Genomic DNA, 17504 nt, shown 5'->3' with positions numbered 1-17504 from the left:
CGGGAGCTGTGCAGTACCTATGGGGATATTCTCCCATCATGCACAGCTCCTGGGACGTGACATCATCAATGAGCAGTTAGACAGAAAACTTCAGAAGCTAATAACTATTGGAAGGATTAAGATTTTTTAATAGAAGTAATTTACAAATCTGTTTAACTTTCCGGAGCCAGTTGATATATAAAAAAAAGTTTTGGCCTGGAATACCCCTTTAAGTTATGCAGTGAAATACAGAGGGTTCAACAATTTGTAGCATCTATAGAAGTTGTACGAGGACTCCTTTAAATCTAGTCAGCCTAGGTCATTCACGGTAAATCTTTACAATATTGTGTAAAGTATTATTACTACATCCACAAGTTTCTTCCAGTCCACACTGAAATCCATCAACCATAGATTTTGTTTCACCCTGCGACACGAAATTGTAGTGCAAAATCGTGAGTAACTAAAAGGGGTAGTCCAGTGCTGAAAAACGTATCCCCTCTCCTAAGGGGGTTAAGTTTCAGATCGCGGGTGGTCCGACCGCTGGGGCCCACCGCAATCTCCTGTACGGGGCCCCGGCTTGCTGGCCGGATAGCGGGTGACAGCGGCTGACACCCCCCCCCCCCCCAAATACATCGCTATGGCAGAGCTGGAGATTGCCGAAGGCAGCGCTCCGGCTCTGCCATAGAGTTGTATTGAGGGGGCGTGTCAGCCGCCGCTTCGTGCGAGTGGTCAACACGCCCCCCTCCTGCGGGCTGCTGGGGTCCCGTACAGGAGATTGGACCCCCCGCGATCTGAAACTTATCCCCTATCCTAAGGATAGGGGATAGGTTTTTCAGCACTGGATATCACCTTTTAAGGGGTACTCCCGTGGAAAACTTTTTTTTTATTCAACTGGTGCCAGAAAGTTAAACAGATTTGTAAATTACTTCTATTAAAAAAATCTTAATCCTTCCAGTACTTATTAGCTGCTGAATACTACAGAGGAACTTCTTTTCTTTTTGGAACACAGAGCTCTCTGCTGACATCGTGACCACAGTGCTCTCTGCTGACATCTCTGTCCATTTTAAGAACTGTCCAGAGTAGGAGAAAATCACTATAGCAAACATATGCTGCTCTGGACAGTTCCTGAAATGGACTGTGATGTCAGCAGAGAGCACTGTGGTCATGATGTCAGCAGAGAGCTCTGTGTTCCAAAAAGAAAACAATTTCCTCTGTAGTATTCAGCAGATAATAAGTACTGAAAGGATTAAGATTTTTAAATAGAAGTTATTTACAAATCTGTTTAACTTTCTGGGACCAGGTGGTTTAAAAAAAAAAAAAAAGTTTTCCTCGGGAGTACCCCTTTAACCCCTTTTAACCCCTTTTAGTTATCATTCTGATTCCGAGATTGTTTTTTCGTGACATATTCTACTTTAACATAGTGGTAAAATTTTGTGGTATCTTGCATCCTTTCTTGGTGAAAAATCCTCAAATTTGATGAAAAATGTGAAAATTTTGCATTTATCTAACTTTGAAGCTCTCTGCTTGTAAGGAAAATGGATATTCAAAATATTTTTATTTTTATTCACATATACAATATGTCTACTTTATGTTTGCATCATAAAATTTACGTGTTTTTACTTTTGGAAGACACCAGAGGGCTTCAAAGTTCAGCAGCAATTTTCCAATTTTTCACAAAATTTCCAAACTCACAATTTTTCAGGGACCAGTTCAGGTTTGAAGTGGATTTGAAGGGTCTTCATATTAGAAATACCCCACAAATGACCCCATTATAAAAACTACACCCCCCAAGTATTCAAAATGACATTCAGTAGGTGTTTTAACCCTTTAGGTATTTCACAGGAATAACAGCAAAGTATTTTTTACACTCGCATTTTTTACACTCGCATGTTCTTGTAGACCCAATTTTTGAATTTTTACAAGGGGTAAAAGGAGAAAATGTATACTTATATTTGTAGCCCAATTTCTCTCGAGTAAGCACATACCTCATATGTCTATGTAAAGTGTTCGCCGGGCTCAGAAGGGAAGGAGCGACAAGGGGATTTTGGAGAGTACGTTTTTTTAAAATGGTTTTTGGGGGGCATGTTGCATTTAGGAAGCCCCTATGGTGCCAGAACAGCAAAAATCCCCCACATGGCATACCATTTTGGAAACTAGACCCCTTGAGGTACGTAACAAGGAATAAAGTGAGCCTTAATACCCCACAGGGGTTTCACGACTTTTGCATATGTAAAAAAATAAAAATAAAATGTCACTAAAATGTGTGTTTCCCCCCAAATTTCACATTTTTGCAAGGGTTAATAGCAGAAAATACCCCCCAAACATTGTAACCCCATCTCTTCTGAGTATGAAGGTACCCCATAAGTTGACCTGAGGTGCACTATGGGTCAACTAATAATGCTCAGAAGAGAAGGAGTCATATTTGGCTTTTTGAGAGCAAATTTTGCCCGGGGGCATGTCGCATTTAGGAAGCCCCTATGGTGCCAGGACAGCAAAAAAAAAAACACATCGCATACCATTTTGGAAACTAGACCCCTTGTGGAACGTAACAAGAAATAAAGTGAGCCTTAATACCCCACAGGGATTTCACGACTTTTGCATACGTAAAAAAAAAAAAATCACTAAAAGGTGTGTTTCCCCCAAAAATTTCACATTTTTGCAAGGGTTAATAGCAGAAAATACCCCCCAAAATTTGTAACCCCATCTCTTCTGAGTATGGAGGTACCCCATAGGTTGACCTGAAGTGCACTACGGGTGAACTACAATGCTCAGAAGAGAAGGAGTCATATTTGGCTTTTTGAGAGCAAATGTTGCTCGGGGGGCATGTCACATTTAGGAAGCCCATATGGTGCCAGGACAGCAAAATAACCCCCACATGGCATACCATTTTGGAAACTAGAACCCTTGAGGAACGTAACAAGGGGTACAGTGAGCATTTACCCCCCACTGGTGTCTGTCATATCTTTGGAACAGTGGGCTGTACAACATTTTTAATTTGCACAGCCCACTCTTCCAAAGATCTGTCAGACACCAGTGGGGGGTAAATTCTCACTGCACCCCTCATTACATTCCGTGAGGGGTGTAGTTTCCGAAATGGGGTCACATGTGGGGTTTTGTTTTTTTTGCGTTTGTCAAAACCGCTGTAATAATCAGCCACCCCTGTGCAAATCACCTCAAATGTACATGGCGCACTCTCCCTTCTGGGCCTTGTTGTGCGCCCCCAGAGCACTTTGCGCCCACATATGGGGTATCTCCGTAGTCGGGAGAAATTGCATTACAAATTTTGGGGGGCTTTTTTCCCCTTTACCTCTTGTCAAAATGAAAAGTATAGGGCAACAACCAGCATGTTAGTGGAAAAAGTTTATTTTTTTACACTAACATGCTGGTGTAGACCCCAACTTCACCTTTTAATAAGGGGTGAAAGGAGAAAAAGCCCCCCAAGATTTGTTAGGCAATTTCTCCCGAGTACGGAGATACCCCATATGTGGCCATAAACTGTTGCCTTGAAATACGACAGGGCTCCAAAGTGAGAGTGCCAATGTGCATTTGAGGCCTGAATTAGGGATTTGCATAGGGGTGGACATAGGGGTATTCTACGCCAGTGATTCCCAAACAGGGTGCCTCCAGCTGTTGCAAAACTCCCAGAATGCCTGGACAGTCAACGGCTGTCCGGCAATACTGGGAGTTGTTGTTTTGCAACAGCTGGAGGCTCCATTTTGGAAAGAGTGGCGTACCAGACGCTTTCATTTTTATTGGGGAGGGGAGGGGGGCTGTGTAGGGGTATGTGTATATGTAGTGTTTTTTTACTTTTTATTTTATTTTGTGGTAGTGTAGTGTAGTGTTTTTAGGGTACAGTCACATGGGCGGGGGGGTTACAGCGAGTTTGAGCTGCCGCGCAAAATTTGCTGCATCGCAAACTTGCAGCCCGATACTCACTGTAAGCCCCTGCCCATGTGAATGTACCCTGTACATTCACAGGGGGGGGGGGACCTCCAGCTGTTGCAAAACTACTACTCCCAGCATGCCTGAGAATGTTTGGGAGTTGTGGTTTTGCAACAGCTGGAGGCACACGGGTTGGGAAACACTGAGTTAGGAAACAATGTTTCCCAACCAGTGTGCCTCCAGCTGTTGCAAAACCACAACTCCCAAACATTCTCAGGCATGCTGGGAGTAGTAGTTCGGCAACATCTTTAGAGCCAGATGTTGCCGAACTACAACTCCCAGCATGCTTGGAGTTGTAGTTTTGCAACATCTGGAGGACTACAGTTTGCAGACCACTAATACAATGGTTCCCAATCTGTGCCCTTCCAGATGTTGCAAAACTGCCAAAACTGTCCAGGCATGCTGGGAGTTGTAGTTCTGCAACATCTGAAGGGCCAGATGTTACAGAACTACAACTCCCAGCATGCCTGGACAGTAAGGGCATGCTGAGGATGTGTAGTTTTGCAACATCTGGAAGGGCACAGTGGTCCAAAAACTGTGGACCTCCAGAAGTTGCAAAACTGCAACTCCCAGCATGCCCAGACGCCAAGTGCTGTCTGGGCATGCTGGGAGTTGTAGTTTACAGGGTCCCAATACAGCAATGCATGTCGCTTTACGGCAACGTGCATTGCTGCAAAGGGCCCGACCGCGGCTGAAGATCTACTCACCTGTCGCCGCCGCCGTCTTCATCGTCTGGATCCGGGTCCTCAGGGACGAGGTAAGTACCGGGGCCGGTCCCCAGCACTCCCCCGTCCCCCGCCGCGTCCTCCAGTCTTCCTCCCGTCCTCTCCGGACTTCAAGGGGCCGGGCAGGACTGGAGGAAGTAACCGCCCCCCCTCCTGCGATTGGTCGGTTAACTAACCGACGGATCGCAGGGAATAGGAGGAGGTGACAGGCTTGCCACCTCGCTCCTATACGTTAGCATGGTCCTGGCTGACTGTGACAGCCGGGATCATGCAAAATTACCGGGCGGTCGGGTCCCAGAGACCCGATCAGCCCGGTATCGCCGCAGATCGCAAGGGCGATTTCCCTGGATGCCTACATGGCCCCCCTCGGCGTTTGCCCTGGATGCCTGCTGAAGCATTTCAGCAGGCATCCGGTTCCGATCTCTGCCCGGCGAACGGCAGAGACCGGAAAACGCCATGACGTACGGGGACGTCCTGGGTCCTTAAAGCCCAGGGTGCGGGGACGTCCCTGTACGTCCTGGGTCCTTAAGAGGTTAAGGCTTTCTAAGCTGTCTCACCACGAGGAGCCAACCAGTGAAGGTCCTTATTCAGTAGAGTATTTTCTGGATAGGTTTGCTCAAGGCTAACCCTTTACAGCAGTGTTTCCCAACCAGTTTTCGGCTGTCCAGGCATGCTGGGAGTTGTAGTGTTGCAACAGCTGGAGGCACCCTTGTTGGGAAACACTGCTTTACAGGCTAGAAGAGTGAATATAGGCATATCACCCCTAGAAACTTTTGAGGTGTCCCAGTACCGTATTTTATACCTTACCTTTGCAGAGGTCCCCATAGTCAGAGTCCCTAGGACTTTGGGGTCCCTCTTCTGTAGTTATCCCCTTGTCATCCCTCAGTTAGTCTATAACTATATAGAAGTTCATATAAGTATAGATATATGTATATATGTAATTGCCTACCTGTTCAAGCATAGCAGGACCTGCGGGTCACGTGATTAGATTAGAACTCTATGGTTTTGCTACAGGACCTTTGGAGGTTCCCATGACGTGTTCACCCGCAATGAACTGTAACGGTGAGTGACAGTTGTTATGGAACAATCCAAAACGGCCAGCCCCTGCCCATATAAGGGACCTGCGCCATCTTGATCCCTCTTTTGGGTTGCTGACTCTGGAAGAGGTAGGACCTCCGCAGCTTACAAGACGATTTACTAGGTCAAAGCCTTGGCTAAACAATACCCTGCTACTCACCGCAAGATCACTGGACCTAAACGCACCCTTAAATCCAGCGGATCTCTGCTATACAATCCCTAAGAAGCTAAATTGAGCTTATCTGATCCCAACCAACTGTCAATCGCTGCTCAGCTATATGCATAGAGACTCTGTTATCTGGACTGTTACTATTGCTGCATGTACAGAAATTCTTCAGCAAAAGTTCCTGCAAGTTTTCAGTTAACAGTGGTTGTGGACAATCCTTTATTTTACTCTTGGGAAGGGTGGCAATAGGCCTGTCAAGAATTACAGAATTTAACCCCCACCCTGGCGTCACGAGTGACAAGGGTTAATAGCGCCCGTAACTATCCTGAACAGCAACACCCTACTTACCCTACACCCCCACAAGGCTTGATCCCAAATCCGCCACCACAAGCCTTTTTGGCATCATACGAACAGGATTCGGGTGTGTGCCTACTGCTGTTGCCACTAGTGAAAGTGTACTCCCCCCCAGAAAGTAACGGACTTTATTCATGTGTTGCAGACCGCAAGAGCGGTGCGTGTGGTGCAAGTTGCAAGGGGGCAACGCGAAAAGTAAGGGGGAGGCGAAAATTCATGCGCAGCAAGAATGTGTAAACTGCGAAACGAATTCATGCTACGATCCTCTGGTCTGGTCAGCACAGCAAGAGTTAACCTGCTACCAGAGAAGCGGGCGAAAAAGGCCCGTGCAGCGCCACGTCCCGCCCCTGGGCGTGGCTGCCAAGTTGCTGTGTCGCAACCGAAAGGGAACTTGGAGACACAGGAGTTGTTTCTGGGAGGACCGGAAGTCGGGGCTGCACCGATGATGTCCTTCCTGCCGGCCGCCATTTTGGGGAAGCCCACTATAAAAGACACCACGCACAGCGACCTCTTCAGTCTGCACAGAGAGCCAGAGAGTACAGACATGGCGGAGAGCAGCGTTCCACGTGGAGAAGATAGCAAAATGGCGCCGGAACAGCGGAAAGTTGTGGCAGTCGCAGCCCGACTTTTCCAAGAACTTGCTGACCGTCTGCAGCGGTTTTCATTAGATGAAGAGGGGGCCTTCAATCTTCCCCCACTGCCTGATGATGATGACGATTGGCCAGACACACCTCCAGCAGAAAGTGCAGGGACACCTGGAGGTGCATCGCCGGTGAGACTGTCCCCTCACCACAGAACTTGGGGCTCATGGGCCGAAATCGGAGGAGTCTGTGAGTACACCTCCAGAAGCGGCCTTTTCTTCCTCCTCCAGCCCTGAAGCTAAAATACCCCTATCTACTTTGCCAAGTGCACGACCGTGCCCCATTGGATCTTTGGGGACTAGCCGGGACTCATCGAGTATATGCACGCGGTTCTACAACCCGTACCTGGGAAGCCACTCCCACCAATTCCAGCCGCACAAAGGGAAAGGGCCCGTCAAGAAGTCGAGCTGGCTGAGCTGATGTATAAACTCAAGGCCCGACACAGAGAACTGTACGCCCCTAAGCATGTGCATTTGCCTCCTGAGGAAAGAATTCGCTATCAGGAGAATACTAAAGAAATGGAAGCTTTATTCATCCGTAAATGGGACCATCTCCGAGAAGGGGAGGAGCCTCTAGAACGAAGAAGAGCAACTGTGGCCAAGTTCGACAAGGTCAGAGGTTATGGGACACTCCTAGATTACCATACAGGCAAACCATCCTCGTAAACTGGCGAGCAGTGCAGAGGCCATATCTTCATAAAAAGTTCTACTCCTTGGAGGTGGGTGAAATTGTGGAGGACACCCCCGTCCAGAGCCTGCGTGGAGAATGGGCTGCAGTGGTCACAAGACCAACAGCCCCAACACAGCTTCCCTTCAAATACTTTCCGTCTACAGATTTGGAATCGGATCCCTTCAACCTGAGGCCGAAATGGTCTGCTCCTGATGCCTCCACCACTGTACTCAAGGAGGAGGAGCCTCTACAGCATCAATCATCTTCTGTGTACAGTAAAGTGCCAAGTCCTGCTCAAGATCAAGAAAGTAAACCCAAATTGCGGGCACCATAGACCGTACCTAGACCCTCTCGGAGCAATGAGAGTTTGTCTGTTCCAGAGGTACCAACGCACGTACCTAGGCCCTCTCGGAGCAATGAGAGTTTGTCTCCTGCACAGGTACCAACGTATGTATCAAGGCCCTCTTCCGACGTGGAGAGTTTGCCTGCTTCCAGGGTACCGACGAAAGTGCTTTGGCCCACTCCTGATATGGAGATGGTGCTAAAACCTTATGCACCCACTTTGATCCCGACCAGTAAGCCCCTGGTCACTTTGAATCCTACTGTTACCCATTCTATTCTCACCAATGTGGTGTGGGAGAGTTACATTAACTCCTTGCCTGCTCCAGATGTTGGGAGGTATAGAGGATCTACAAGAGGCACAAGAAGATTCCGTAGAAATGTCTTTTGAAGGACTATAAAGTAATGTTTATTGCTTTTCTATGCTAACCACTTTTGTTTTTCAGTAGCAAAGTTTAAGACTGTTCCAGTTTCAAGTTCAGCAATGTAACCATCAAGCTTTGTGCCTGACCATCAGGTCAAGAGACTCCTAGCCAGTAGGAGATTCGTAAATTTTATGCCCGGCTGATTGTGGTAAAGCCGTGTTTCCCATAGACTCCTAGTGTAGGTGGACTGCAGATCCTTACACGTCCGTTCTATGTACATAACCCTATATTTATAGGACTCTCTTGCTAAAATTTGCACTTATCAGGTGTATGCACCTGAACTTTGTTGGAGTGTTAATAAATGTATAATAAAAATGTATATGGTTCCTGTACACAGAAAAGTAGCTTCGTGTCTGTGTACATAAAAATTAAGTAAAGGTTGTACACGGAAAATTGTCCGCTATATGCACGTGTACACCAAAAACAAAAATGTAAATAACTCTTGTACACATGTACATATAATGTAGAAAAATGCTAAAAGGTGTTTGTCACGATTCGGCTTACAGGTTGTGGATCCACTGTGTCAGCGAGGGATTGGCGTGGACCGTGCTGGTGGACCGGTTCTAAGTGGCTACTGGTGTTCACCAGAGCCCGCCGCAAAGCGGGATGGTCTTGCTGTGGCGGTAGCAACCAGGTCGTATCCACTAGCAACGGCTCAACCTCGCTGACTGCTGAGAAGGCGTGGGACAGAAGGACTAGGCAGAGGCAAGGTCAGACGTAGCAGAAGGTCGGGGCAGGCGGCAAGGTTCGTAGTCAAAATGGATAGCAGGAGATCAGGTAACACAGGCTTGGACAACACTAAACGCTTTCACTGGCACAAGGCAACAAGATCCGGCAAGGGAGTGCAGGGGAAGTGATGTGATATAGCCAGGGAGCAGGTGGAAGCTAATCAAGCTAATTGGGCCAGGCACCAATCATTGATGCACTGGCCCTTTAAGTCTCAGAGAGCTGGCGCGGGCGCGCCCTAAAGAGCGGAGCCGCGCGCGCCAGCACATGACAGCCGGGGACCGGGACGGGTAAGTGACTTGGGATGCGATTCGCGAGCGGGCGCGTCCCGCTGTGCGAATCGCATCCCCGCCGGCAATGTCAGTGCAGCGCTCCCAGTCAGCGAGTCTGACCGGGGCGCTGCAGGGAGAGAGACGCCGTGAGCGCTCCGGGGAGGAGCAGGGACACGGAGCGCTCGCCGTAACAGTACCCCCCCCCTTAGGTCTCCCCCTTTTTTTGTCCGGCAGCTGCTTCACATGGGACAAGGACACCGGGAGTGACTGTAGGGTTTCCTCAAAGGCAGGCAGTACAGCAGGAGTGGGAATGGGGAGTGAGGGCAGAGGGTGAAGCTTAGCACGGGGCAGTGTGTCACCAGGACGGGGGCCATGAGGGGGCAAGGTACAGTCCTGATAAGCCTTGGGGAGACCAGGTGTAGGAGGAGGCACTGAGGCTTGCCTGACGGGACTGGGAGGGGGGAGAGGCATTTCTTATGGCAAGCAGAGTCCTAGTTCTTGATCTCCCCGGTGGTCCAGTCAAGGGTGGGAGAATGAAGCTGGAGCCATGGCAGACTGAGGAGGACCTCAGAAGTGCAGTTGGGAAGGACAAAAAATTCAATCAATTCGTGATGGGGTCCAATGCACATTAAGAGGGGTTTTGTGCGGTAACGCACGGTGCAATCCAATCTAACTCCGTTGACCGCGGAAATGTAGAGCGGCTTGACGAGACGGGTCACCGGGATGCAGAATTTATTCACCAAAGAATCCCAAATAAAATTCCCAGAGGCACCAGAATCCAAGCAGGCCACGGCTGAGAGGGAGGAGTTGGCAGAAGGAGAAATCCGCACGGGCACCGTGAGACGTGGAGAAGCAGACTTTGAACCAAGAGACGCCACACCCACGTGAGCTGGGTGCGTGCGTGCGTTTTCCTAGACGTGGAGGACGAATAGGGCAATCCACCAAGAAATGCTCGGTACTGGCACAGTACAGACAAAGATTTTCTTCCCTACGGCGATTCCTCTCTTCCTGGGTCAGGCGAGACCGATCCACTTGCATGGCCTCCTCGGCGGGAGGCCCAGGCGTAGATTGCAAAGGATACTGTGGGAGAGGTGCCCAGAGATCTAAGTCTTTTTCCTGGCGGAGCTCCTGATGTCTCTCAGAAAAACGCATGTCAATGCGGGTGGCCAAATGGATAAGTTCTTGCAGGTTGGCAGGAATCTCTCGTGCGGCCAGCACATCCTTGATGCTACTGGATAGGCCTTTTTTAAAGGTCGCGCAGAGAGCCTCGTTATTCCAAGATAATTCGGAAGCAAGAGTACGAAATTGGATGGCGTACTCGCCTACTGAAGAATTACCCTGGACCAGGTTCAGCAGGGCAGTCTCGGCAGAAGAAGCTCGGGCTGGTTCCTCTAAGACACTACGGACTTCAGCGAAGAAGGACTGGACTGTGGCTGTGGCAGGATCATTGCGGTCCCAGAGCGGTGTGGCCCAAGACAAGGCCTTTCCTGAAAGAAGGCTCACTACGAACGCCACCTTAGACCGTTCTGTAGGAAACAAGTCCGACAACATCTCCATATGCAGGGAACATTGAGACAAAAATCCACGACAGAGTCTAGAGTCCCCATCAAATTTGTCCGGCAGGGACAAGCGGAGGCTAGGAGCGGCCACTCGCTGCGGAGGAGGTGCAGGAGCTGGCGGAGGAGATGGTTGCTGCTGTAGCAGAGGCAGAAGTTGCTGTAACGTGGCGGTCAACTGCGACAGCTGCTGTCCTTGTTGGGCAATTTGCTGCGATTGCTGAGCAACCACCGTGGTAAGGTCAGCGAGACTTGGCAGCGGCACCTCAGCGGGATCCATGGCCGGATCTACTGTCACGATTCGGCTTACAGGTTGTGGATCCACTGTGTCAGCGAGGGATTGGCGTGGACCGTGCTGGTGGACCGGTTCTAAGTGGCTACTGGTGTTCACCAGAGCCCGCCGCAAAGCGGGATGGTCTTGCTGCGGCGGTAGCAACCAGGTCGTATCCACTAGCAACGGCTCAACCTCGCTGACTGCTGAGAAGGCGTGGGACAGAAGGACTAGGCAGAGGCAAGGTCAGACGTAGCAGAACGTCGGGGCAGGCGGCAAGGTTCGTAGTCAAAATGGATAGCAGGAGATCAGGTAACACAGGCTTGGACAACACTAAACGCTTTCACTGGCACAAGGCAACAAGATCCGGCAAGGGAGTGCAGGGGAAGTGATGTGATATAGCCAGGGAGCAGGTGGAAGCTAATCAAGCTAATTGGGCCAGGCACCAATCATTGGTGCACTGGCCCTTTAAGTCTCAGAGAGCTGGCGCGCGCGCGCCCTAAAGATCGGAGCCGCGCGCCAGCACATGACAGCCGGGGACCGGGACGGGTAAGTGACTTGGGATGCGATTCGCGAGCGGGCGCGTCCCGCTGTGCGAATCGCATCCCCGCCGGCAATGTCAGTGCAGCGCTCCCGGTCAGCGAGTCTGACCGGGGCGCTGCAGGGAGAGAGATGCCGTGAGCGCTCCGGGGAGGAGCAGGGACCCGGAGCGCTCGGCGTAACAGTGTTTTAGTAGTTGTTAAATAGTTGACTCTCTTGGCTCCTCCGAGAGTAGCATTCCAGTCGCCAATCGCTAGCACCTGTCTCAACAAAAATAACGGGGTAAACTACCCTTAAGGTACCAAGACTCACATTCAGTACCTGCACACATGGTACCTTTGATAACTCACTTCAATGTACTACCTATATCTTTTCAGCACACTAAATTACTCACTTAAATGTACTACCTCAGTCTTCTCAGTACATACACAAAAACAAAAATATATCTCACATTCAAGAAACACTTAGAAATTATAGCCTATTGATACCCAATTCCTGCCACTGTTAGGTACACTCATATTTCTCTTCTCTGTATTACGTGTGTGAGATGCTCTACCTGGCCAGTAGATGCTCTTGCAAGCTTAGAATTAAACAAGTATTTCTAAAGGTAACCTAGGTAGGTTATACTGTTGTGTTCTAGGGGTAAGTAGTATGTAGCCGATAGACCCTAGTAGCCATCCTTATTGGTAGAGAGCCTCGGGCAAGCCAATATACCCTTCTGTGTACAAACAGGTGAATCATCGTGGCAAAAAGAAAATGTGGTGAGATTTCTAAATGTTTAGACAGCTTGAGACTAAAGGTTATCGAAAGCTGTATATGAATGTCTAGTTAGCCTCATAAATGTTATAGAGAGCTATAAAAAAATGTCTAAGGAGCTAAAAACTAAAGGTTAGATAGCTTCATCACTGTCTAGTCAAGATACTAGTAAGAGTATCCAGAGAATGTGAATGTGTTTAATGTTTACTTAGGTTTTGTCAGGATGTATAGAAAATATATATATAATCCTGTTCTAGTCCTAGTTCCTCTGCCTTAGGGCCTGGGTTCTCAACCTGAGGTACGCGTACCCCTAGGGGTACGCCAGGGGCTGTCAGGGGGTACGCGAAAGCGCTGTCAAATACCGGCCATGCATTGGCCAGTATTTGACAGCGCATAGCGGAGAACAGCCGTGGCAGCTCACTGTACAGTAGCCGCGGCCCGAGCTACGGCCGCGGCTACTGTGAGTGAGCTGCGTGGTTGCCGGGGAGACGTGTGACCTCCCCTGACGTTGTGCGGACTTGCCGCACAGCCCAGGAGACGACACACGTCAGTGCGGCCCCGCTGAATGGGGCGCGCTACATCCAAGAGCAGGCCACAGGGGACTGCAGGATGCCAGGTAAAAAATTAAAACAAAAAGTTGAACACAACTGTATGGCACGGAGGGGGGGATATATGGGATGGAGGGGGGATATATGGGACGGAGGGGGGATGTATGGGATGAAGCACAAGGCATTAAGATGGAGGGGGAGAGGGATAATGGCGGAGGGGGAATGGGGAGTAATAAAGCACAAGGCATTAAAATGTAATGCCTTGTACTTTATTTCTCCCCATCCCCCCTCCACCATTATCCCTCTCCCCCTCCATCTTAATCCCCTTGCGCCGTTTCCCCTTGCTATGATTCCCTTTTGCCATATCAGATAATAATGGCACATGGGGATTAATATGGAGGGGGGAAAATGGCAAAAGGGGGATCAGAGGGAGGGGGAAATAATGACACAAGGGGATTAAGATGGAGGGATAATCCCCTCCCCCCCCTCCATATTAATCCCCTTGTGCCATTATTGTGGCACAATATGGCAGAAGGGGATCAGAGGAGGGGGGAATAATGGCGCAAGGGAATAAAGATGGAGGGGGAATAATGTCACAAGGGGATTAATATGGAGGGGGGAGGGTTGATTATCCCCCCCCTCCATCTTAATCCCCTTGTGTTATTATTCCTCCTCCATCTTTATCCCCTTGTGTTATTATTCCTCCTCCATCTTTATCCCCTTGTGTTATTATTCCTCCTCCATCTTTATCCCCTTGTGTTATTATTCCTCCTCCATCTTTATCCCCTTGTCCCATTATTCCCTCCTCCATCTTAATCCCATTGTCCCATTATTCTCCCCTCCCTCTGATCCCCTTTTGCCATATTGGATAATAATGGCACAAGGGGATTAAGATGGAGGAGGGAATAATGGGACAAGGGGATAAAGATGGAGGAGGAAAAATAACACAAGGGGATAAAGATGGAGGAGGGAATAATAATAACACAAGGGGATAAAGATGGAGGAGGGAATAATGGGACAAGGGGATAAAGATGGAGGGGGAATATTGGCACAAGGGGATAAAGATGGAGGAGGAATAATAACACAAGAGGATAAAGATGGAGGGGGGAATAATAACACAAGGGGATAAAGATGGAGGAGGGAATAATGGGACAAGGGGATAAAGATGGAGGGGGAATATTGGCACAAGGGGATAAAGATGGAGGAGGAATAATAACACAAGGGGATAAAAATGGAGGGGGGAATAATAACACAAGGGGATGAAGATGGAGGAGGGAATAATAACACAAGGGGATGAAGATGGAGGAGGAATAATAACACAAGGGGATGAAGATGGAGGAGGAATAATGACAGGGGGATAAAGATGGAGGAGGAATAATGACACAGGGGGATAAAGATGGAGGGGGAATAATGACACAAGGGGATGGAGGAGGAATAATGACACAAGGGGATGAAGATGGAGGGCGGGTATAATAGCACAAGGGGATAAAGATGGAGGAATATTGGCACAAAGGGATTAAGATGGAGGGGGGGGGATACATTAGTATAAAGGCAAGAACACGCCTTTTGTCCGCGGGTACCCCTCATGCGCAAGTTCCGCGCGAGGGGGTACCCGCAGACAGTGGCGTTGCTAGAGTTGGTGTCACCCGGTGCGATAGAAAATGGTGTCACCCCCATACCTACCCCCTCCCCCCAGTAAGTTTTTAGCCTGTTGTGACAGACACCACTGTTGTAGCGCATTGTGAGAAATTCCAGTATAATAATCAGATATACCAGTTGCCACAGAATAGGAAAGTGTTAAAGAAGTTTTCACCATTGAAATATACAGCTCCCAGAATTACTTAAAGGGGTACTCCACTGGAAAACATTTACTTTTATATCAACTGGTGCCAGAAAGTTAAACAGATTTTTAAATTACTTCTATTTATTAAATCTTAATACTTACAGTACTTATAAGCTGGTGTATGCTCCACAGGAAGTTGTGTAGTTCTTTCCAGTCTGACCACAGTGCTATTTGCTGACCCCTCTGTCCATGTCAGGAACTGTCCAGAGCAGGATAGGTTTGCTATGGGGATTTTCTCCTACTGTGGACAGTTCTTGACATGGACAGAGGTGTCAGCACAGAGCACTGTGGTCAGACAGAAAAGAAATTAAAAAAGAAAATAACTTCCTGTGAATTGCTTATACAGCCGCTAATAAGTACTGGAAGGATTAAGATTTTTAAATAGAAGTAATTTACAAATCTGTTTAACTTTGTAGCATCAGCTGATTAAATTGCTGATTAAAATTTTTTTTTTCCAGTAGAGTACCCCTTTGAGCAGTGGTGAGGTTATGCTGGGAGTTGTAGTTTCACTGACCTAACTGTAGAACTGACAAGTGACTACAGCTCTGATAGGACACAGAGAGGAGAATGTACAATGATATCAGTGACTACCGGTGACGTCTTCTCTATAGTGAGGAGAATACACAATGATATCAGTGACTACAGGTGACGTCTTCTCTATAGTGAGGAGAATACACAATGATATCAGTGACTACAGGTGACGTCTTCTCTATAGTGAGGAGAATACACAATGATATCAGTGACTACAGGTGACATCTTCTCTATAGTGAGGAGAATACACAATGATATCAGTGACTACAGGTGACGTCTTCTCTATAGTGAGGAGAATACACAATGATATCAGTGACTACAGGTGACATCTTCTCTATAGTGAGGAGAATACACAATGATATCAGTGACTACAGGTGACATCTTCTCTATAGTGAGGAGAATACACAATGATATCAGTGACTACAGGTGACGTCTTCTCTATAGTGAGGAGAATGTACAATGATATCAGTGACTACAGGTGACGTCTTCTCTATAGAGAGGAGAATGTACAATGATATCAGTCACTACAGGTGACGTCTTTTCTATAGCCTTCCCTTATCTAATTCAGATGGTACATACCGCCAGGACTTGTTCCAGCTAAAACTTCTCTCTGCAGAATGTGACGCCCAGACGTCTCCTCACTATGTCAGCGCATTCTCATCCTCTATATGAAAACAATTATTATTATAAACCTGCCAGACACTGTATCCTCTAAATATAATACTACTATACACTATAAACCTTCCTTGATTATAAACCTTCCATACACCATACCCACTGAATATAATACTACCACACATCTGTACATTCTGAATATAATACCAACACATACTGTACACTGAATATAAATCTGCCACATACTGTACCCCTGAATATAATACCGCCACATACTGTACCCTCTGAATATAATACTACCACATACTGTACCCTCTGAATATAATACTACCACAAACTGCGCCCTCTGAATATAAATCTGCCACATACTGTACCCCTGAATATAATACCAACACATACTGCACACTATGAATATAAATCTGCCACATACTGTACCCCTGAATATAATACCGCCACACTGTACCCACTGAATATAATACTACCACAAACTGCGCCCTCTGAATATAATACTACCACAAACTGCGCCCTCTGAATATAAATCTGCCACATACTGTACCCCTGAATATAAATCTGCCACATACTGTACCCCTGAATATAAATCTGCCACATACTGTACCCCTGAATATAAATCTGCCACATACTGTACCCCTGAATATAATACCGCCACATACTGTACCCTTTGAATATAATACTACCACCCACTGCGCCCTCTGAATATAATACTTAGAGATGAGCAAACTACAGTAAATTCAACTCGTCACAAACTTCTCTGCTCGGCAGTTGATGACTTTTCCTGCATAAATTAGTTCAGCTTTCAGTTGCTCCCGTGGGCTGGAAAAGGTGGATACAGTCCTAGAAGACTCTTTCCTAGGAATGTATCCACCTTTTCCAGCCCACCGGAGCACCTGAAGGCTGAACTAATTTACGCAGGATAAGTCATCAACTGCCAAGCCGAGAAGTTCGTGATGAATCGAATTTACTGTAAGTTCGCTCATCTCTAATAATACTACCACAAACTTCGCCCTCTGAATATAATACTACCACAAACTGCGCCCTCTGAATATAATACTACCACAAACTGCGCCTTCTGAATATAATACTACCACAAACTGCGCCCTCTGAATATAATACTACCACAAACTGCGCCCTCTGAATATAACGTTGCCATACAGTGCACCCTCTGAATATAATACCACAACCGCAGTAACACCCCTTAACATCCGTTAACTGATGCTATTACCACAGGAGGGGGGTATTGGTGGTGTTGCTAGTGGATGATGGGGGTGCTACTGGCCATCCCCCCTGGCAGTATCACCCCCATCATCAGGATCATCCTCCTGTCAGGAGCACCTCCATCATTCACCATCAGGATCTGCTGATGGAGGTGCTGCTGGGGGGGGGGGGGGGGAGTTGCTCGTGGATGATGAGTGCTACTGCCAGGGGGGGAGCATTAGGTAGGCAGCAGTGCCCCCACATTAGGTAGGTCGCAGTTTCCCCACATTAGGTAGCATCTATTCCCCACATTAGGC

This window comes from Hyla sarda, chromosome 4 (assembly GCF_029499605.1).
Source record: "Hyla sarda isolate aHylSar1 chromosome 4, aHylSar1.hap1, whole genome shotgun sequence".
NCBI lineage: Eukaryota > Metazoa > Chordata > Amphibia > Anura > Hylidae > Hyla > Hyla sarda.
The sequence above is the reverse complement of the archived record's forward strand: the minus strand, read 5'-3'. Positions refer to the sequence as shown.